This window comes from Trachypithecus francoisi, unplaced genomic scaffold, assembly GCF_009764315.1.
Source record: "Trachypithecus francoisi isolate TF-2019V2 unplaced genomic scaffold, Tfra_2.0 Lachesis_group8, whole genome shotgun sequence".
Classification (NCBI taxonomy): Eukaryota; Metazoa; Chordata; class Mammalia; order Primates; family Cercopithecidae; genus Trachypithecus; species Trachypithecus francoisi.
The window spans coordinates 24,728,069-24,750,907 of NW_022681473.1; the positions used below are offsets into that span (position 1 = coordinate 24,728,069).

Genomic DNA, 22,839 nt, shown 5'->3' on the forward strand with positions numbered 1-22,839 from the left:
CTTTAAGTACTGTGCATTCCCTCAGTCTCAGATTCTAATTTTTATTCTGCCAGTGCCACAGGAGTAGTGGGGTGAGATGAGAGATGTGTAGGGCGAGGAAAGATTTTATATCTTCCTTGTTTGGGGATGTGGTGTTGGTGGTGGGCAATCCCAAATAGAGTTTGCAACAGATGCCTGTGTCAAACTCTTAACATCCCATTTGACTTTAATAATGGAGTTTTCTATTTAACTGTTTCCTATCCATCATTATAATGCATTATCTGATTTAATCTTATGATGCGGTTCTGATCAGGACACTAGATCAGAGAGAAAATGTGACTTACTTAAGGTCATGTATCTAATAAGTCAGAACCAAGTATAGACTACATTTCTTCTGAATCCAAATGCATTTTTTTTATTGGCATTACAAAATGCATTGTTCAAAATGGCCAGTAGTTAAGAGAGTTGCTTTGGCTTTCTGCCCAGGATAGTGTTAAAATACAGTGGCAATTCAATAAATGTCATCAGTGGTGTCTGTGGTAATGGTTGTGGTGGTGGCAGATCAAGAATTGTCCTGAATTATTCTAACAGATGCTTTTATTTTCTTCTTCTTCTTCTTCTTTTTTTTTTTTTTTCTAGATTGACAAACGCACAGCCTACTTACAGCATAGAGACCCCAGTGGAGAGCTAGGTGGGTGATGATTCATACTAAATCTTTCCCACAGTATACTGAACACTACAACTGCAGCTAATATGAAATGACTCATTAAACACTGTCAAATCTGATAATGGCAACGACTGGTTTTGCTAGCACGAGCAATTTGTGGGAAGTCCAGCTACTGCAAACCACTACTGAATTTCAAAATACAAGCTGCAATATAGTAGAAAAGACATATCCACTGAGTCATATTTGCAAATTTCTTGTGTTTCTCTTTGCCACTTTAGAAACAGCCTCATGTTCCCTGCTTGACTCAAGAGATGACTTTCCTTGGGATTCACTTATCTGGTGAGTGTTTCCTCATTCAGTCATATTTTGTGAGCTAAATATTTTATAAGAGTATTAGTGGATTATGGACAGAACTGGAAATGTGGTTCTCCCGTGGCAATATTTCTAAAGCTCCCTCTTTACACCACCATCCACCAGCAAACCATCCCATACACATAAACGTATTTACCTTGTGTAGCATAGTTCCCATGAATGGTAGTCCTATCTTCAGAGAGATAAGATGAGGAGGTAGCAGGAGGCAGGAACACTGACTCTTTGCTCTGTGATTTATTGTATCGTCATTAAATTGTAATGTCCTTGAAGGCAGGATTCTAACTTATTTAGCTACTTAGTACCTATGAGCCATAGTTGGCCCTTTATAAATATTTGACAAAATTAATGTGCTTCCTTCCAAAAACTTTATTATTAAGGCAGGAACTGGAGTTTAACCTTCTTGTCTCCCTTGTCCCTGGTACAGTGACTGACACATAATAGGAGGAAAAGTACATGTTTGTCTAGTGAAAAAACAAAGGTGCAAATGAGTTCATCAATTAGATGGTTTCCTGCAGCCAAATTAATACCTAAGCAAGTGATTTTCAACCATCAGAGACAGAACAGTGATGGCCTCACGTCCTGTTTCTTCAGACCCCCAGGAGTAATGCCCTAAAAGTAGTTGTTTATTTTGGAAGGCAAAAGCTAATCTGAAGCTATTTTCTTTAGTTTTATATTCAAATACCTATAAAACAGAAAAACACCAGAGACCTATTCATTGCTCACAAATGATCTATGGGGCAATAATGTGCTTGTTTTCCCAGCTGTGCTGCACTTTGGTGCTATCTTGGGTTTAATTGAAAATACGCTGTGACCTTGGTTTTGTTCACTGGGCATGTGGGGGTAGAATTGGCATGAGGCCTCTGAAGAATTCCCTTTTAATGAATGTCATTTGACTAATTTGGGGTTCGCCTGAAGGAAACAATGTGTGAAGTCCCATAAAAAAAAAAAAAAGATGAGTTTTATTCGCATGCAATGCACATGGAGTTAATGATTTAAAAAAAGAAATCAACTTTTTATTTTGCCATACCTATTTGTTGAATTCTAAATGCTATCAGTATGATAATAGTATTGTCCCTAACTGTCTCATGTTTCATCATAATTAAATAAACAGCTTGTGAATTGCAGTCCAAAAAATGTCTGTGTTCCACTCCTAACTTAAGGGGTTTCCATAGAAACTGTGAGCAGCAAGTTTAACTGACATTTATTGGACTTGAGGCTATATGCAGCATTGATAGCTCACTGTTTTCCTCTCTAGTACTCTGTGTATGTGTCTTTTCTTCCTTTAACCCTCCGAAACGATTTTCCCCTCAGTTCTCACCTCCTCCTCTTCTTCCTCCCTCTCTTTCTCTTATTGGCAATGAGGAAGTAATTTGGACTTAGTTAGATTTAACAAATGCAATAATATTCAAATGGGCTCTGATACTTAAGTGTAATTGTGTTATTAGCTGGAAATGTTTTTCTTCAAAAATGAAAGAATTGGGAGTGAAGTTTACTAAGATAGCACACATTGGTAAGAAGGAACTCTTGGCTGTCACTTGGAAGTTTCTAGTCTGTGTATCATAATCCACATTCATATCCAGCTGTGGCTTGCTCTTTATTTATTCAACCCAGACTGATATTTCTGCTGAGTCCTTATTTTCCTCCTGGAGAATAAAAACTGTGTGCTGATCATAATTCAAGAGAAAGTAAGAATTTACTTAGGAAAGATAAAATGTACTATATATTGAGTACCTACTGTGCAACATATATTTTGCTATGTACTTTTACTGATATTTTCTAGTTAATCCTACAAAATTCACTGCCAGATAGCATGTGGAAGGAAAATGAATCTGGAGCTGGCAGTTCAAGTTCAGGCCCCACCACAGAGTGACTGTAAAACCTTAAACATGGTACTTTAATGCTTTGTCTTGGTTGCTCAAAGACAAAATGGATAGGAGTACTTCTAAGCCATGAGGTTTGGTTAGGATTAGATGTGAGACTACAGCTAGTACATCATAGTAGTAGTGCTAGTCTTCATCCCTTTAGAAATGAGGAAAACAAGTTGCCAAAAGAATATGTCATTCAGCTTGGACAACATAGCAAGACCCCATCTCTATAAAAAATTTTAAAAGCAACCAGGTGTGGTAGCATGCACCTATAGTCCAGCTACTTGGAAGGCAGGCTGAGGTAGGAAGATCACTTGAGCCCAGAAGTTCAAGGTTACAGTGAGCTATGATCACACTATTGCACTCTAGCCTGAGTGGCAGGCAAGACTCTGTCTCTGAAAAAAAAAAAGGAAAAAAGAAAAAAAAGTCACTTATCCAAATTTACATAGCTAGCAGAAGATATGTCTACACAGTACAGTGGCTAAAAGGAGGTAGATTTGGACAGTACTAATTGTGTGATCTGGGTTAAGTGACAAACTTACAGAGCATCTGGCTGCTAATGTTCTTCATGGGGTTGTTGTGAGAATTAAATAAAACTGTGTATGTAAGTTAGTGCCTGTCATGGAAAGCACACCTTGTTTTTTGATCTCTTTGTCTCCTTTCCTCCCCTCACTTTTCTGATTTATTTTGGTTTTGTGTGAATTCAAAGTTTGAAAATGATTGATCCCCAAAGTCTATCTAATACTTACAGTTTAAAGTGATCTTACAACTCATAAACTATCTCAAGTTATCCTGATAACAATGAGAAAGGAAAGACAGATGCTACCACACACATTTTATAGGTTAGGAAAAAGGAGAGATCTTTAATATAGTGAATGAAGAAGCTGAGGTTTTACCTAATTCCCCAGAGTCCTTTTTATAATTAAAATTTCCAACTCCATTGTTCTTAATTTGGATCCTATATTCACAGCTTTTAAGGCTAAAACCCAGCAGATATTAACTCCTCTTTCTAATGAATGTGAGAGGAAGACACTTTTGGTCAAGAAGAAGGAAAAGGAGGCAAGGAGAGGGTCGTCTCTTGCAGTCCTGTTTCCAGGTCATTCTTTTTGGATCTGAAGGGACACGTGGAAATGTAATTCTCAATTTCAGGGATAAATGAGGCAATGACTTTGTGCGACAATATGCCTATGTTGCTGGCTAGAGAAAAGGGGTGAAGTGAAGAGAAAAAGCAAAAAGATAAAAATAAAAATCCAGATATCAATCAGCGATGTTGATTGACACATGGTGAATTCATTACTAGGTTACTAGGAACAGGAAGTGTGAGAGTGCAGCTAAGACAGGAGTCTGATAGGACATGATTACTGGTAAAAGCGTTAGTTCCTATTCTCACACACACACACACACGTGCCCACATGCATACATAGGTGTACAGGTTTAAGCAAAATAAACACTTCTTTAAATTAAAATTTTGTTGTTTCAAAGAGCTCGTATTGGAGATAAAAATGATAGCTCTATCTTTTTTTGTTGTTGTATGCTTATACTTGCCTTATTATTAGAATATTGATTCTCAACAAAAGCAAAATCAAAAACAAAACAAAAAGAATATTGATTCCATGTTATCTTTGGAAGAACCTTAAGCTACTATGTCCATTTGGTGAGTGCTAGTTCAGTTAAAACTAAGTAATATAATCTCTAAAGCCAATTATCTGCCACACAGAAATAACAATATGTCACAGTGTACTCAAAGTGCGATCAAGTAATGGTGCTGCAGGCAAGCCCTCTGTTCTGGAACTCCCACTTTTCCCCAGGATTCCTCCATAAGTTATATGATGCATGGCAACATTACAAAATTGGTGAAGCTGAATTTCTTAACTAGTTCTTAGATGAAAGTTAATTACAAATAGAAGTTTTGGTATTTTTCTTCCATGCCCTCACAGATCATCTTGGTAGCCTTGGGATTGAAGAGAGTAGGTAAGAAAAGTCTCTCTGGATGGGCCGGGCGCAGTGGCTCAAGCCTGTAATCCCAGCACTTCGGGAGGCTGAGGCGGGCAGGTCACGAGGTCAGGAGATCAAGACCCTCCTGGCTAACACTGTGAAACCCCGTCTCTACTAAAAATACAAAAAAAAAAAAAAAAATAGCCCAGCATGGTGGCAGGCACCTGTAGTCCCAGCTACTCGGGAGGCTGAGGCAGGAGAATGGCGTGAACCCAGGAGGCGGAGCTTGCAGTGAGCTGAGATCTCGCCACTGCACTCCAGCCTGGGCAACAGAGCGAGACACCATCAAAAAAAAAAAAAAAAAAAAAAAAAGAAAGAAAGAAAGAAAGAAAGAAAAGTCTCTGGATGGATACTGTAGCAGCCTTTTTTTTTTTAAGGGACCAGGTGGTAAATATTTTAGGCTTTGCAAGCCATATAGTTTATCATAACCATTCAGTTTTGCCCTTCAGTGTAAAAGCAGCCATAGACAATGGTTACATGCATGGGTGTGGAAGTCTACTAATAAAACTTTACTTACAAAAACTGGGGTGGTGAGCCCAATTTTGCCTATGGGCAGTAATTTCCAAACCATTCATCTTAGAGTTTTGCTTACATCTCCATCCCCCTTCTAGTTCTGCTCACATGTCAGGTGCAGCTTAAAAAATGGGAGTAAGAAATGTAGGAATGACACCTATATCATAATTTAACCTAATTTTGTGGATTGTACTTTGTACACACTGATTTCTTATTAAAGTTTATTTTTGTGGTATGTCTTTGACATAGAAAGACAACATAGTCTGTCCTCACTTTACAGATGGGTACAGAAAGTTTAAGTAACTTGCATTATTATCACTCAACATCTCTGATATCCATATTAGAATCTGTCAGCCCTGTGCTTTTTCAATTGGATTGTTCTTTTAAAAATGCATCCTTTCAAGAATGAAAACATGGAGGGAAAAATAACTAAAAAGTAATTTTAGCCATCCAAATCAAGGAAACATAGTCAATAATGGTTTAAATAGGAGCATGCACAGGCTTCCCTACTTTCTGATCCCATGATGATACCATAAGGACCCAATTCCTTATTGCTTTTCATGTATAGCTCTATTTTTTTCCCATGAAATATTTTTGCAAATGATGCATTGCAGGCAAAGTGAATACAGAAAAATACAGGGAGTTTTTACTTTCCATGGTACTGTGTTAACTGAAGCTCATTCATTCTGGAATTGAATCCTAGTTTTGCAAGGTTCCATGGTAACTAAGAGCAAATATAGGAATTGTGCAAAAAAAGAAAACTTGGTTTCAATATTCACAACCTGTGGTTAACACAGCATGGAGCAAAATGAGGAACTGCCTAAAGTAAATAAATAACTACGAATCTAATTTTCAAATGTCTGCATTTGCTGAAAAATTCCCTTTTGCGGTCATTAGGAAGAAGCAAAAAAAATCACTGATTCCAGTCATTTCCATTATCTGACATGTCTTCACCAAGGTTTCCTCATTATGCAATGTTAACAGTGTTGAGGTTACTTTAAACCAGTTTCCATTTCCAATTAGGAGGCCATCCCTGCTATCTGCATTCTGATTAAATGACGTTGCCTGGAAATCACAGAAAGAGTCTACTCTGTTTCCTCCCCTTGCTCAGATCTCATAAACACAGGCTCAATTAAAGAGAGTTTCTTTATCAGGTTTTTGTGGGTCATTTTGGTGAATTTATTAAACTCTTAAGTCATGCTGAAAACTGGAAAGCAGTGGGTCTGAGATATTCAGTGGGAGCCACTGGATTTGTAGGACTTACTTCAAAGTTGTAAGGACTATAAAATATACAGAAACCAGAGCAAGCCACAGGTCAAGAATCATGGGATCTGATAAATATATATATAAAGAGTATCACATATTAAAGATTCCAGAGCAGAGATGGAAAAATCATGATGTTATTTCAGCTTATATTTTAGGTAAAAGTCAAAGCCTAACCCAGGCCATCATTATTTTATAGTTTGATTATTGAAATAACCTATTTCACTCTGTTCTATTCATATTCCATACCACTGCAGACTTGCTTTTCCTTAAATACTCTTCCCACTGTCCTTTTCCCTTCCAGTTTTGCCTGTGGGCAGTAGTTTCCAAACCATTTATCTGAGAGTTTTGTTTATATCTCCATTACCTTTCTAGTTCTGCTCACATGTTAGAAAGAAAAATCAAGTCCCTACAATCTATCCATGAGTTAATATCAAATCTCAATTCCTTGTCTTTTTTTTTTTTTTTTTTTGAGAGGGAGTCTCGCTCTGCCGCCCAGGCTGAAGTGCAGTGGCCGGATCTCAGCTCACTGCAAGCTCCGCCTCCTGGGTTTACGCCATTCTCCTGCCTCAGCCTCCCGAGTAGCTGGGACTACAGGCGCCCGCCACCTCGCCCGGCTAGTTTTTTGTATTTTTTTTTAGTAGAGACGGGGTTTCACCGTGTTAGCCAGGATGGTCTCGATCTCCTGACCTCGTGATCCACCCGTCTCGGCCTCCCAAAGTGCTGGGATTACAGGCTTGAGCCACCGCGCCCGGCCTATTTTTTATATTCTGGTGTTATTTCATTTATTCTACTTACTACTCCACTGCCTATGTCATGTTTACTTTCATATATTCCCTACTCAACTTGCGCCTATTGTCAAACAAATTATTTCTCTTTTCGTGATTATTATTATTATTTAGAGATAGTGTCTTGCTGTGTTGCACAGGCTAGGCTCAGATTCCTGGGCTCAAGTGAACCTTCTGCTTCGGCCTCCCAAGTAGCTGCGACTACACGCACTTGCCACCATACCTGGTTCTTTCCCTTTTTTCTCTCTTTCTGCTCTCTGTTAGTGCATGTTCCTTATTGTGTGCTGCTATAATACCTCATTCTAAAGAATAGAGAATAGAATTTCTCTAGTACTTTCTGCTGCATTATAATTCCCCGTGTACTCACCTGTGAATCATACTGCACTGTGAGATTCTTGATGAGAGACACTTGGCCCTAAGTGTCAAGAAGTGAGCATTGTGCTTGAAATTTGGTAGGCACTCAAAAAACATTATTGGACGAAAGTGCCTGTTTATTTCTTTTCTCTCTTGAAATGCTAGACCTTTTGCTTATTCAAATCTACATATCCCCTATATCCACTGTCCACATACCTTTCACTGATTGCTCAAGCCTCACTGGTTCTTTCTGAACACCCAGACTACTTACAAGGATCTACGCAATCATAGACACTCCCTCAGTGGAGCATGTTGGCATTGGTTTATGACTATTGTTTATACTGGGCTTGTCTCAATACCCTATTACAAATGATCAATGATGGCAAGTTACTGAATTGGAGTTCCCCGGTAAATATAGCATTAGAGAGTATACCTAGAATCATATATTATTATAGCTGAAATGACTGTAGACATTCTCTTTCCCCACACCCTACTATAAAATGGATTCCAGACATCTTTAGTGCTTTGCCTGGGGTTATAAATATGTTTTTGGTTACTCTCTAGGAAATTGGGGTTTTGTACTATTTAATAATGAACAAGGAAGTAAGTACTTGGTAAAACGTTGGAAGGTGATTTTTAAATCTGAATGACTCTATGTACGTGATATTTATTCTCTTCGAATTGCCTTGCATGGTAATTTAAATTGCATTGCTCATTATAAAAATCCATATGCCTTTTGGGTGCTGTTGTTGGTTTGTTTGTTTTCAACCTATAAAGGCATTGGTGATCTTAGCACAGGGCATTTTCTAAGGATTAATGAGAAGTTGGGGGTTAATGACTATCAACTCCTCCCAGCCAGTCATCAATCCAAAGGAAGCCTGGGAAGCAAGGCTATTAACCGCATTACCAACTTTCTGAAATCACATCCTTCTCTGCCTGCCTTGCCAAGGACTTAGGTTTCAGATGGGCTTGTTAGATCTTTTTTCAAAAGCACTTCTTTAGTTACTTGCTTTGTCATTAACCTAGATGAAAACAAAATATATATGGAAAATAATTTTCTACATATTTTGATTAAACATAATTTGAAATACTCAGCCCTTTTTATATGCTTTTCTCTCCCATATATTTTTCAAACTGAAAGTCTAGAGCAAATCAGCCTATTGTGCATCCCGAGAAGCTAAAACATATGACCTGTTTCTGCAGTTTACCCTCTCTCTAACAGCAGATTTGTTTATTGAGGGAGGATCCTTATTGGGGTTTTGGTTATATTTGTTTTAATAGAACATTATTTTTTCATATTTATTTCTTTTATAAGGTTGTTTTTCCACTGATATTCATAAGTACAGTGTTTTCTCCTTTGGCATCAGGCATGGTCACCCAAAACAACCTAAGAGATAAACATCAATGCATTTGTTAATGCATTACTACATTTTCCTTTGAGGAATAAACTATAGCAAAATGAAAGAAGATTCTGAAACAGAGAAGTTCCTATTTCTGCTCTGTTGAGGGAGCACAGGACCTTATTTTATCATTCTGCATCCTGATTCATACATTGCCGCAAAATCCTTAAAGAAATGACATGGAGTGACAAAATGTCACTTGTGTACTGATGTTTGAGGTGTTTGGCAAAGATTGCTGTCACCAGGATAGACTGCATCCCAAGACCCTTCCCAACGGGCATTTGTTTTGAGGAATTTACTCAAGACCTGGGTTTTTCCTCTCAGAAATTTGATTTTGGTAGCTCATTATGAGAAGGTTGTAAATGTACTTGCTAAACACGTAAGAAATTGATGTATAGAGCAGAATGCCAATTCGCTAATTTGTAGCTAGAACTCTAACAGACCTTCCAAGCACTTCAGTCTATCAGTTATTTTGTAAGGAACTTAAACTTTTTTGGAGTCATAAATCTCTTTGAGAGTATGATGTTAAGACTAATGAATAATCTTTCTATAAAAATATGTAATCACATTTAAACAAAAATCGGCATATAATTTCAGGAGGTTCACAAATGATTTGAAGCCCGTTAATAAACTTAGGAACCCATGATGGTATTGTATAATTTCATGGAAAGGGAAATAATAATCAAATAAGGTTATTGCTGAAAAATAAAACCAAGAGAACTTAATTGTATGATTCAAATTGTTATATTATTATAGTCGATGCATCAATCATTCTCCATATATGGACTTTAACTGTCATCAGTACTAGACAAGTAATGGAAACAATGAAGACAATAACAAATATTCCTACAGTATTGATTATGTACAAGACACTGTTCTAAAAGTTTATATATATACTCATTTATCCTCACAATAATAGAGTCCAAAATCACAATACTCAATCCCCAGGCAGTTTCACAGAAGGGTACTACAAAATTTGTTCTGTTTTTTAAGTCTCTATGTACTATTAGTGTCTGCTTAGTTGTGTAAGCAGCTAGAAATCTGCAACAATCAACCTTTTCTTGAGGCCACATATTTATTTCTATATTAAGCATACATAATATGCAAGATACTCTGGATGTAATATTTAGGAGACAGGTTACTGCTGCTAAGGATAGATTTTTTACCCTAACCCATCATTTTCAATCCCCTATTTACATGCTGACTTTTGGTAATTTACTTCTTCACAATTTTAATATATAAGCTTTCATTTGTTTATATGGAGGGTGGCAAGGAGTAATTATTGAGCCCTGTCTTTATCATTTAAACTAAGTTTTATACCTTTTCTATCTTTTTGGTTCACATGTAAGTCTTAGCAATGGACTTCAATACATTATGTTTTTATAAAATTCATTTATCAGTTTGGCTGCTGACTATGAATTAAAATATGTGACATATTTCAGTAATTCAATTCAGCTAATATTTATTGAATGCCTAAATAGCATCCAGTTTCTGTCTTTGAGAAAGCTTATGATGAAATAGGTTGAACACATTCCCAAACATTTACATGCAAACACAGATTTGGTAAGTGTTACAGTCTTGGCTTTACAGACAATTTAGGGGAAGGATGGATATTTATACTGATCAATAAGGCTGGTGACAGCCTAGTAGAAAGAGCCATTGTAAAATTGGCTCTGACTGGATACAATTTTGGTTTAAAAAAATCAGGGTAGGTAATTTCAGTCTAAAATAAGAAGGAGCAAGTCCCCAAAGAGGAAAAGTAGAGGGAGTATTTTTAGAGTCGGAACAGACTGCAGCCTAGACTGTGTTAAGAACAGTAGGAGATAGAACTGGGAAACCAGAATGGCACAGCACTATGGAGGGGCTTACATGTCACACGAAGGCTGTGGTTTTCAAAGAGGACAATTTTGCCCCCCTGGGGACATTTGGCAATGTCTGGAGACACTGTAGATTGTCACAACTGAGGTTGCTACTGGCATCTAGTGGGTAGAGGCAGTAAAGGATTTTGGCTTAATTCTGTAGGCACTGGGGAACTATTGGTGGGCTATGCTTTCTTGCACTGTGATTGTCTAGGCACCTATGTATTGTTATACTAAGTCTGCAAAACGTTGCTTTGAAAATATCCTATGGGAAAAATATGAAAAGAAAAGACCACTTGTGGAGATAAGGAATAACATATATTAATCATTAAATGTCTCTTGAACTTGAAGAAAAAAAGAAAAGGAAGAAAAAAGAAGCAACAGTTTCATGCATTGTGGGTCTCCAGACTTAAAATATTAGCACAAAGGAGAATGTAGGCATTGTTACAAACAGGCATATTTCGAATCACTGGAGCATTCTGATTTCATTACCTGGAGAGTGAAATATCTAGCAGTACATGGAGCTCGAGATTTTAAATATTTTTCTCTGGTTATACATTTCACTAAAGCAAATGGCTGTCAAAAACATATATATATCCCCAAACACCTCAAATCCCACCCTGTAATTTGAGAAACAAGTTGATCATCTATATTTTACATTTTCTTAAATAATTAATATCAAAAAGTGAATTAAGATCAAAAGGATTTATAAACAGCCAGAAACCTCATGCCAGGTACACTTATCTCTCCAGCATCATGAGAGGGTAAACAAGCAGGAAAAAAACAAATTAATTTTATTTTTAGCCCTGCCAAGCTGTGAATGTATCCCTGGGTCGGATTTTTTAGCATGAAGTAGATTCAACTTTTTGTTGCTAAGACAAGGTTTGGAGCCGCCATAGCCTTCCCCAGTCCCTTGCTTATTCTATCTTGTTGCTTTAGATTGTGATAGTAGAATGAGAAGATCTTTTCCATCCATGGATTTTTAAATAAATGGTTCAAATGAGTGTCTGTAGCAGGAATGTGGTGATCAAGAAGCCCTTCCATTTTAAAGCCATTTGCTGACTCTAGGAGTTCCTTTCTCTGTTATAAAGTGGTCTGATCCAATGCAGTGACCTGAAAGATAAGCCAGTCCTCCCTAGTTCTGGAGTACATGTAAGGGGGAAGAAGCAAATCATGAAAACAACTAAGCATCCTCTTAGGCAGAAATTTTCAAGGCAATCATGTTATTTTAGGCACATACAGCAGAGGGCATTGTTTGGTCAAACATAAAACAGGGCTGCTACTGATAATAATAGACAAAGAGAAAGAAATAGGGAATTTCCCCAACTTTATCACCCACCCCATCCCCCTCAAAAAAAAAAAAAAAAAAAAAACATGCAAAGAGAGCAAAGAGACAGTGAGATAATCTTTAAATTACTGTTCTTCCCAGCTCTTGGTAGGAGAAACTTCTATGAAAATAACTACAAACTGGAAAACATTATTCCAAAAATCGATGAAATTCCTGCTATGTGAATGGGGTTCTACTAGGTGCTAGGGATCAATAAGTAAGTATGACATCCTATGGGTCCTTAGTGAGTTTACAGCCTTGACTTAATGAGTTTTCAACCTGTTTCTGTCTGGTTGAGCACTCATTCATTCATGCATGCATTTAACAAATACTCCATGATTGCTGTTCTAGGTGAATACTACTGAATAAGGAAGACAAGTCTCTACTCCATGGAAATTAACCTTCCACCGAGGTGAGACAGGCAGTAAGAAAATATGCACCTGAGTGTATGAGAAAAAATAACAAATAGTGATATGTGCTATGATGAAAATTGAATATGGGTAACTTATTAAATATGACAAAAGGGATACTTTTTGCTAGGTAATCAAAAAGAACTTTCTGAGAAGGTAAAATTTAAAGTGAGCCCAGAATTAAAAGGAAAACCAACTATGCAAAAATCAAAGGATACACATTGCAGGCAGAGGGAATCCTAGTACAAAGGTCCTGAATTGGGAACAAGGCTGAATCTTTTGAGAAACCACGAAAGGCCAGTGGGGTTGAACCGAGAAGGTGGAGTAAGAAAAAGTTGAAAAGTGGGAGAAGCAGACAGAGGTCAGGCTGTGTCTTGGAGACCAAAGCAGTTTGCATTTTGTTCTAAAAAGGTATGGAGCTAATAGGGGTGTTTCAACTAAAAAAAATAGCATGAACATATTTATAATTTAAAAATTCAATCTAAATACTCTATAAAGAATGAATTGTGCTAATGCAGTTAACGAAAGTAGGGAAATTAATGGCAGTGTGTTTCAGAGGTTCAAGTTAGAAATGAAGATGACATATAATCTAGAAAGAGACAATGAGGAAAAGTAGACGACCAACATTATGTTTTAAAGTTGAATCAGAATAGTGCTGGGCTGCAGGTGAATACAGAAAAAGAAAAGTCAAAGAAGAGTTTAACATTTTTGCCTTGAGCAACTGGTTACGTGGTAGTGGCTTTTATGGAGGTTCAGGGGCCAGTCTGGGGATTTGCTTTCAGTGTGCACAATGCCATTTAATTCGTGTAATCCTCACAATGTCTATTGCGCTGTTATCATCATTCCCACTTAGGAAGGTGCAGCTCCGAAAAGGTCAATTTACCAAAGATCAAAGAGTCAGGAATACCAAACCAACCCTCCAGCAGGAGGCATTGTACTCTAAAGCTGGTTTTTGTTTTGCTGGGTCTTACTATTGTAGATTGGGCATTCTTTGTGTGCTTCAGCATTGTTTCAAATTAGAAAGAGGACTAAAACTAAATGTGTGTTTAGTAGTCCTTTGTGTGCAATTTGCAGGGTGGACATGAGCCACACTAGATATCAAAGATGCCTCTTTCCTGACTTGCAGATCGGAGATTCCAAAATGATACACTGCTCTTTTTGTGTACCCTGATATTTTCTAACGTGACCATATGCAGAAGCTAATTTTCTCTTCATTGGTATTTCATGCTCTACAGGATTTTAACTAGGGCGTATTAATTTGAACTATACACGTCTCAGTAGTCAGATAATCAGATTGGAGATCGGTTCCATTCATTTCCAAAGCAATACTAGGGATGTCGATTATTAAAGTCACTTACTTTCTCGTCAAAGTCTTCTCTCCAATTTCCTTTAGGGACAAGGGCAGAAACTTTCTAAAACAATATTCTCATTATACCCTCTCCTGCTTAAGAGCCTCAAGTTTCTAAGATTTTTTATTAAAATATATTCAAACTTTTTATTAGGCTTGCAGTGCTCCTCAATTGGGCTAGTTTAACTAAATTCTATAGTGTAAATCCTTTACTTCCATTAAGTCAGTTTTATTATTATTTTGTGCTCCTACTCCTCTGCTTTCATGACCTGCATAAAATTCCAAATCTCTATTTTTTGTTGTTGTTGTTGTTGTAGTTGTTTTTTGAGACGGAGTCTAGCTCTGTTGCCTGGCTTGAGTGCAGTGGCACAATCTCGGCTGACTGTAACCTCTGTCTCCCGGTTCAAGCGATTTTCCTGCCTCAGTCTTCTGAGTAGCTGGGATTACAGGCACCCACCACCATGCCCAGCTACTTTTTGTATTTTTAGTAGAGACGGGGTTTCACCATGTTGGCCAGGATGGTCTCGATCTCTTAACCTTGTGATCTGCCCACCTCGGCCTCCCAAAGTGCTGGGATTACAGGCATCAGCCACAGCGCCTGGCCCCAAATTCTCTTTTTTTTTTTTTTGAGACGAAGTTTCGCTCTGTTGCCCAGGCTGGAGTGCAATGGTGCTATCTCAGCTCACTACAATATCCGCCTCCTGGGTTCAAGCTATTCTGCTGCCTCAGCCTCCCAAGTAGCTGGGATTACAGGCATGCGTCAACACGCCTGGTTAATTTTGTATTTTTAGTAGAGATGAGGTTTCTCCATGTTGGTCAGGCTGGTCTTGAACTCCCCACCTCAGGTGATTAGACCACCTCGGCCTCCCCAAGTTCTGGTATTACAGGTGTGAGCCACCATGCCCATCCCCAAATTCTCTTCTTAAAGCAGTCTCTGATTAGCTATGCCTACATTAATCTCTGGCAATTCTTTATGGCACGTAAATATTGAATGTATTGACTTACACTAGTACCTATATGCATATCTGTGCATTTTTAAATTTTTGATATATGTCTATAATTTGTTTTATAGCTCTAAGATGGGAAACTTCTTGAAGACATGGGTAATTTAGCTCTCTTACAATCCTTATTATACTCTCCAGCACATGAGCCCATGTTGGTGGCAGCCACATTGTTGTTGTTGCTTTACTTTGCTAGTACATAATTCTCTGTAGTCAGAACTTCTCACCTAATGATATGGTAATGTTACCACTAGTAATATATAGTTACAACACTTGTGACAACATTAAAATATCATTAGGTGAGAAGTCCTGACTACAGAGAAACATAAACCCTAAGAATATATTATACATTCTTCCACCGTAAGCCAAATAAGTCTTCTAGAAGAGTGAAAATGCAGAGTCAGGTGGGTGTTTTTTTTTTTTTTTTCATAAATCTCAACTTCTGAAATTTTAGCATTTTCTAGAAACATTGCAGAGTCAGTGTGTTTAGCCAAACAGCTGCCTGTTAACTTGATAGATTGATTCACTGGGTTATAGCCGTTTAAATGTTGTAGCTTTCCATTACATTTACCTACTGGTTCAGCCCTGGGCATATTTACAAAAAAAAATTTCTTTTCCCTGAAAATCTGCAGAACTACATACTCTTGCATAAGGGGTGGAGAAAGCTCAAGATGTGCAAGATTGGGTTAAAAATGGGAAAACAAATGATCTATATATCTATATTAGGAAATGTTTATGAAATAAACTTGATTTGAAGATGTGTGTTACCTTTGGTAATGGTGTTATTTAAATCTTTGTTTTGTTTTTTCTCCTGTGTATTCTAGCGTTCTTTAAAACCCAGAGATGTCCAGATAAATTATTTTGCAGTAGAAATCCTTCTTAGCATGATGTGGGATGAGCTTCAGACCTTTCTTATAAGGATATCATGTTGCTTTACCTTAGCTTGTTTCCTTTGAACATTCTCGTATTTATAATGGTATAGGAAAATAAAATATAAAATTTTCCCTTTTCTTTGCTATTCACTGAGGAAATAAGGAGAGAGACAGAGAGAGAGAGAGGGAGAAGAAATGACTATGAATGTATCAGGATAAGTTTGGCTGCATATAACCAGAAAATAAATAACTGTTTATACTGTAATGTATTATTTTACACAATAAGAAGTCAAGAGGAAAAAACAGTTACAGGGTTCATTAATTCAGCTGCTTATCACAAATATCAAAGATGTAAGTTCTTTCCATTTTTTCATTTTTTTCTTTCTTGATATATCAGCTTTGTCCTCAGGCTGCCTCCCCTCTTGGCCACAAGATGGCTACAGCAGCTCTAGGCATCTTTCACCCTCAACAATATCTAGAAACAGAACAAAGAATTATGTCTTCCCCATGTTTTTCTTCTTATTAGTGTGTCACATGTTCAGACCTCATTAGTCTCTGAAAGCAGGAATGGTACTATCAATCTTTGCTTAGACAAGAGCTTAGCTAACTGTAATCCGTAAGACAACCTGCTACTTTTTTGTGTGTGCTCTATGAGCTAAGAATGTTTGTGAATTTTTAAATGTTTAGAAAACAGAGTATATATATATATATATTCTTTTTTAAAAAGTTTAATTATTGTGGGTACATAGTAGGTGTATATATTTATGGGATTCATAAGATACTTTGATACAGGCATATAATGCATAATAATCACGTTAGGGTAAATGGGGCACCCATCACCTCAAGCATATATCCTTTGTGTTACAACAATTTTACTATTTTAGTTATTTTAAAATGTACAGTAAATTATTGTTGACTGTCGTCACCTTATTGTGCTATCAAATAGATCTTATTAATCCTGTCTAACCATATTTTTATATCCATTAACCATCTCTCCTTCACCTCCCCACATCTGACTATGCTTCCCAGTCTCTGATAGCCATCATTCTACTCTCTATCTCCATTAGTCAATTGTTTTACTTTTTTTTTTTTTTTTTTTTTTTTTTGAGACGGAGTCTCGCTCTGTCGCCGGGGCTGGAGTGCAGTGGCCGGATCTCAGCTCACTGCAAGCTCCGCCTCCCGCGTTCACGCCATTCTCCTTACTTTTTAGCTCTCACAAATAAGTAAGAACATATGAAATTTGTCTTTCTGTGCTTGGCTTATTTCACTTAACATAATGACCTCCAGTTCCATCCATGTTGTTGCAAGTGATAGTTTCTCATTCTTTTTTGTAGCTGAATAGAACGTCATTGTATATATGTACCACATTTTAAAAATTTATTTGTCTGTTGATGGACACTTAGATTGCTTCCAAATCTTTGATATTATGAATAGTGCTGCAATAAACATGGGAGTGCAGATATTTCTTTCATATATTGATTTCCTTTTGGGGGGAATATATGCCTAGCAGTGGAACTGCTGGATTATATTATAGTTCTATTTTTAGTTTTTTGAAGAACGTCCAAAGTGTATTCCCTAGTGGTTGTACTAACTTACATTTTGGCCAACAGTGTACAAGGGTTCCCTTTTCCCCACATCCTCACCAAGATTTGTTACTGTTTTTGGATAAAAGCCATTTTAACTTGAGTGAGATGATATCTCATTACAATGTCTATTTAAGTCTTTAATCCATTTTGATTTTTTTATATGACCAGAGATAGAGGTCTAGTTTTCTTCTTCTGCATATAGACATCCAGTTTTCTCAGCACCATTTATTAAAGAGACTGTTCTTTCTCCAGTGTATGTTTTTGGCACCTTTGTCAAAAATGAGTTCACTGTAGACGTATGGATTTGTTTCTGGGTTCTCTATTATGTTCCATTGGTCTATGTGGCTGCTTTTATGCCAGTACTATGCTGTATTGGTTACTATAGCTCTGTAGTATAATTTGAAGTCAGGTAATATGATTCCTCCAGTTTTGTTCTATTTGCTCAGGATAGCTTTGGCTATTCTGGGTCTTTTGTGGTCTCATATACATTTTAAGATTTTTTTTTCCATTTCTGTGAAGAATGTCTTTGGTATTTTGACAGGGATTGCATTCAATCTGTAGATTGCTTAGTGTAATATGGACATTTTAATCCTATTGATTCTTCTAATCCATGAGCATGGAATATCTTTCCATTTTTTGTGTGTCTGCTTCAATTTCTTCTTTCATCAATGTTTTATAGTTTTCATTGTAGAGATCTTTCAGTTATTTAATTCCTCAGTATTTTATTGTATTTATAGCTATAGTAAATGGGATTAATTTCTTGATTTCTTTTTTCAGATTGTTTGCTGTTGGCATTTAGAAATGCTACTTATTTTTGTATGTTGATTTTGTATTCCGCAACTTGACTGAATTTATCAGTTCTAACAGTTTTTTGGTAGAGTCCTTAGGGTTTTCCAAATATAAGATCGTATTATCTGCAAACAAAGATAATTTGACTTCTTCTTTTCCAAGATGTCCTTTATTTGCCTTGTCTGATTGCTCTAGCTACAATTTCCAAAAATATTATTTTATACTATAAATAGTATTATGGGAGCACAGCAATGCCCATTTATATACCTTTTGTCTATGGCTGCTACAGTGGCATAACTGAGTAGTTGCAACAAGAGATCATATGGCTTACAAAGCCTGAAATAATTACTATCTGGCCCTTAACAGAAAAAGTTTGCCTACTTCTAGCTTAAACGAAATTTATTCACCCTTAAGTACTGGGTCAGCCTCTCCCAAAACAGATAAAACAGTATATATATATGTGTGTATACATATATACACACTTTTTATATAGACATAAAAAGTATATAGACCTATATCTATATATTTTTAAACATATATTTGTTTTGTTTTGTTTTTGCATGGGAGTAAATGTTTCTATATAAAATTTTCTTAGAAAAGAGTAAGGGGCTAGGATGTTTGGGTAGGCAACAAATTTGTGTTTGTGGGGTGGGGGAGGGTGAAGATATTGTTTGAGATTCAATCACATTTTAAATGAAAAATACAACTTTAGTATTGTAAAAAGGTAATTCCTGAAATATCACCAATATAACCTGTTGATAAGGCAGAGCTGACTTTATTGATTATGGTGGTGAGGAAAAGAACCACCTCACAAAGTTTGGCAGTGTCTGTGAGTGGAACTGTGAAGATTAGTTCAGAATTTATTAAGAATTGGAAGTTTCACTGACATAGGAACAGAAAACCAAATACCACATGTTCTCTCTTATAAGTGGAAACTGAACAATGAGAACGCACGGACACAGGGAGGGTAACAACACACACTGGGGCCTGTTTGGGATGTGGGGGGAGGAAGAGCATCAGAAAGAAATAGGTAATGCATGCAGGGTTTAATACATAGGTGAGGGGTTGATGGGTATAGCAAACCACCATGGCACACGTTTAACCTATGTAACACCTGCACGTCCTGAACATGTGTCTAGGAACTTAAAATTTAATTTAATTTAATTTTTAAAAAAAGAATTGGAAGTTTGAGTCTAGAAAGGTTTTTCAATGTAGAAACTTGTTTAGGATTATACAAGAATTATGACACAACAATTTAGGATTGAGGAGTCAAAAGATTCAGTAAATCTGAGCACAGATGTCTGTTGAATTTTCCATGAAAGAGTAGATAGAACTTTGGGGGAAGTTCTTATTAGGATCAGTGAAGCCATTTGCTTTGGTGGAAGAGCCCCAGAAGAGGAAAGAGGTGCTAAGACAGACAGTGGAACAGCAAAGTCATGTTAATGTAGATGGTAAGGTGTGGTTTGGAGTCTTAGGGTCCGGGGTAAGCAGTTTTAGTTCTCCTGTTTAGGGAGGTTTGTTAAGGATAATATGAGGAAGGAAAGAAGGGGTACAGTTGTGGTTAGCTGAATTCATCTTTCTCCCTCCTTGCTTACAAACTAGTTCTAATATCTAGGCAAAGCCTATGATGATTTAGCAATGATACTGTGCTAAATAAAGCATTTCCATTAGCTAACTATTTCATATATACTTGTTTCTGTGTCTCTCACTGCACTGGCTCTCAGTGCACTAAAGCATGGGTAGTAAAGGAAGAAAGTCTATTGACAAAGTCAAGAGATCCTCTAGGACAAGGCTACAAGTATCATAGTTTAATTCAAAACTCACACAAATGCATTTGTAAATAAATGCTGTCAGATGACATTGTAATGGATAGTGCATACTTTTAAATTAATTTTCCTTTGATGTGATAAAAACATCTTATGAAAGAGATGTTGAAGCCTGGCTTTTGATATAAAGCAACATAATTTAGATATTAAAGTAAAAAACCTTTTGTTGATAGTAGTTGATTTAATTCAGGGCATGTACCAAGCATTATTCGCTGTAGGTTATAAATTAGCTTTGAACCAGCTATAATTCTTTTTTTTTTTTTTTTTTTTTGAGACGGAGTCTCGCTCTGCCGCCCAGGCTGGAGTGCAGCGGCCAGATCTCAGCTCACTGCAAGCTCCGCCTCCCGGGTTCACGCCATTCTCCTGCCTCAGCCTCCGGAGTAGCTGGGACTACAGGCGCCCGCCACCTTGCCCGGCTAGTTTTTTGTATTTTTTTAGTAGAGGCGGGGTTTCACCGTATTAGCCAGGATGGTCTCGATCTCCTGACCTCGTGATCCGCCCGCCTCGGCCTCCCAAAGTGCTGGGATTACAGGCTTGAGCCACCGCGCCCGGCCTGAACCAGCTATAATTCTTAAAGCATTACTTATGACTGATTTATAGAAAATCTCATTAATTGCAATAGCACAAAGACCTTGAAGCAAGAAGTAGAAAATAAAACTCAGTCTGGAGAGTAAGAAATAATAGATGCACATACCTTATAATTAATAGCACTATATCATTGTTGCATGTGTTTTACTGATAGTATGTTCCTGAATATATCAAGTAATCCTTACCACAAATTTGTATAAGATATATTATTGTTGCTCCTGCCTTATAAAATAGGAAGAAACTGAGTGTCTCATCACTTTATTTTTAATATGTATTAAATATTTATTATATATTGCTTCTTATGAGCCAGTAACTTTACATACACAGTATTGTGTGACAGTTCTAACCAAAGCCTTTTGAGTAGAAAACAGTGTTGTTCTTTCACAGATGGGGAAAGTAAAGTATAAGGAGATCAAGTGACTTTCTCATTTTTAAGGTCATTGAGGGTCAAAAAGGGATATGATCTCAAGAAGTCTCACACTGGACCCTTTTCTCTTGACCACTGAGCATGGCTGCCTTTATTGCCTCATATTTTAAAAAGAAAAAGGTAGCAAACAGCAGAGTAAGGAATTATCTTCTTTACTTTTGTGCTATTTCCAGTCAACCAGTTATTTCTACCTGTTTTGCCTGAGACCCTAGGATTCTAAGGATGGCTATGCGGTAGGGAATGGGAGAAAGCTTAGAGGAGCTGGACCCTGGGACCCCGACAGTAAAAACGTTAATTTGTTTATGTATCAGGGATTTTGCATGCTATGTTATTTTATACCCAATAACCTTAATAACATATGCCTTCTCCCCCTGAAACCTATGTCTGTTTCAGGGAGAGAGGGCATATGTAAAACTACACTAAATCACTCAAATGATAAATTTTTGATGGTCATTATTACTGGAAATTTGGATAGCTTTCTATTGATAATGGAAACATAAAAGAGTTATTTAAGGCCATATTTAAATTTACAAGGAAGATAACTCTATCTGACTTAGGTTGTGAAAGCTACCAACCACATTGTTGTCATGATATAAACGGGACAGAGGTGTAGTCCTATAAAACCTGTTAACAAGATTGACATGATGAGTCAGGCCTTTTTGTTTAGTCATTGTTTTAAAATTCAGGTTTTATTATTATTTAGCTATAGTGAAGCAACAGACCAGGAGATGGCTGCTGTTTAAAAAGTGATGTTTTACTCACAGCTCACAGGAGAGGGGGCATGACACAGCATGTGGAGGCCACACTGGGAAGCAGCAGGATCAGCCAGTAGGGAGCAGCCAGTGGAAAATGTGGGCAAAAGTCTTTATTGTGGTTTTAGGGGAAGGCAGGGTAAATGGGCTTCTGATTGGCTAGTTTGAATAATTTTGGCAGGCTCTGAGACATAGGGGCTGTCCCTTGTTGCCTGGTAAGTGGTAAGTGGACGTGGGGTGATTAAGGCAGGGAAATGGTGGTCTGAGTGTTAAGAGTCTTGGGAGAAGCTGATAAAGAAGGTGGCTGGGGTTTGACCTTTGGATAGGCTGGTTTGCTTATGAAAGTCATGCTTATAGGCAAGTCCTTGACTACTTCTAGGAATTTGCTAGCCCTGAAAGGGTAGCCTCTAGGATCAGCAAGACCTCAAATGTTAGAACATCAGGAAACACAAAAAATAAAAAGGCGTGATTAATGCATTAGAACATGTGACTACATATATACAAAGGGCTGTGATTAGATATTTGCTTTGTGGTACATTTTTCAATATGTTTTCGTTTTGTGCCTACAGTGTGCCAGGCACTGTGTTGGCAATAGGCTAAGAGGAATCCATCAGACATGGCCCCTATTCTCACAGAGTCCACAGGCTGATGGAGGAAACCACCCAGAAACAAATAATCACAGTACCAGATGGTATGAAAAGTCAACCTAGAGCTGCAACAGCTCCAAGGAAGGAAGCAAGTTGGTTGGCCTTAGAAGGCTGGGGAAAAAAATTAGTAACTCAGAATCTATTAGTCAAATATTTTTGCTGTCATAGAGAAGGACACAAAAGCCTCTGAAGCCAGAAAGCAATCGAGGAC

The 22,839-nt window shown here is 37.3% G+C and overlaps 1 protein-coding gene across 1 annotated transcript in view; it reads left to right on the top strand.

Moving 5' to 3' along the window:
- Positions 1-618: 618 nt before the first annotated feature.
- LRRC4C (leucine rich repeat containing 4C) overlaps positions 619-22,839 on the top strand; it is a 28,010-nt gene continuing 5,789 nt past the window's right edge. The window contains exons 1-2 of the mRNA XM_033204539.1: positions 619-670; positions 925-985. The gene's annotated coding sequence lies outside the window, so the exon portion shown is untranslated. The remainder of the gene's footprint in view (positions 671-924; positions 986-22,839) is intronic.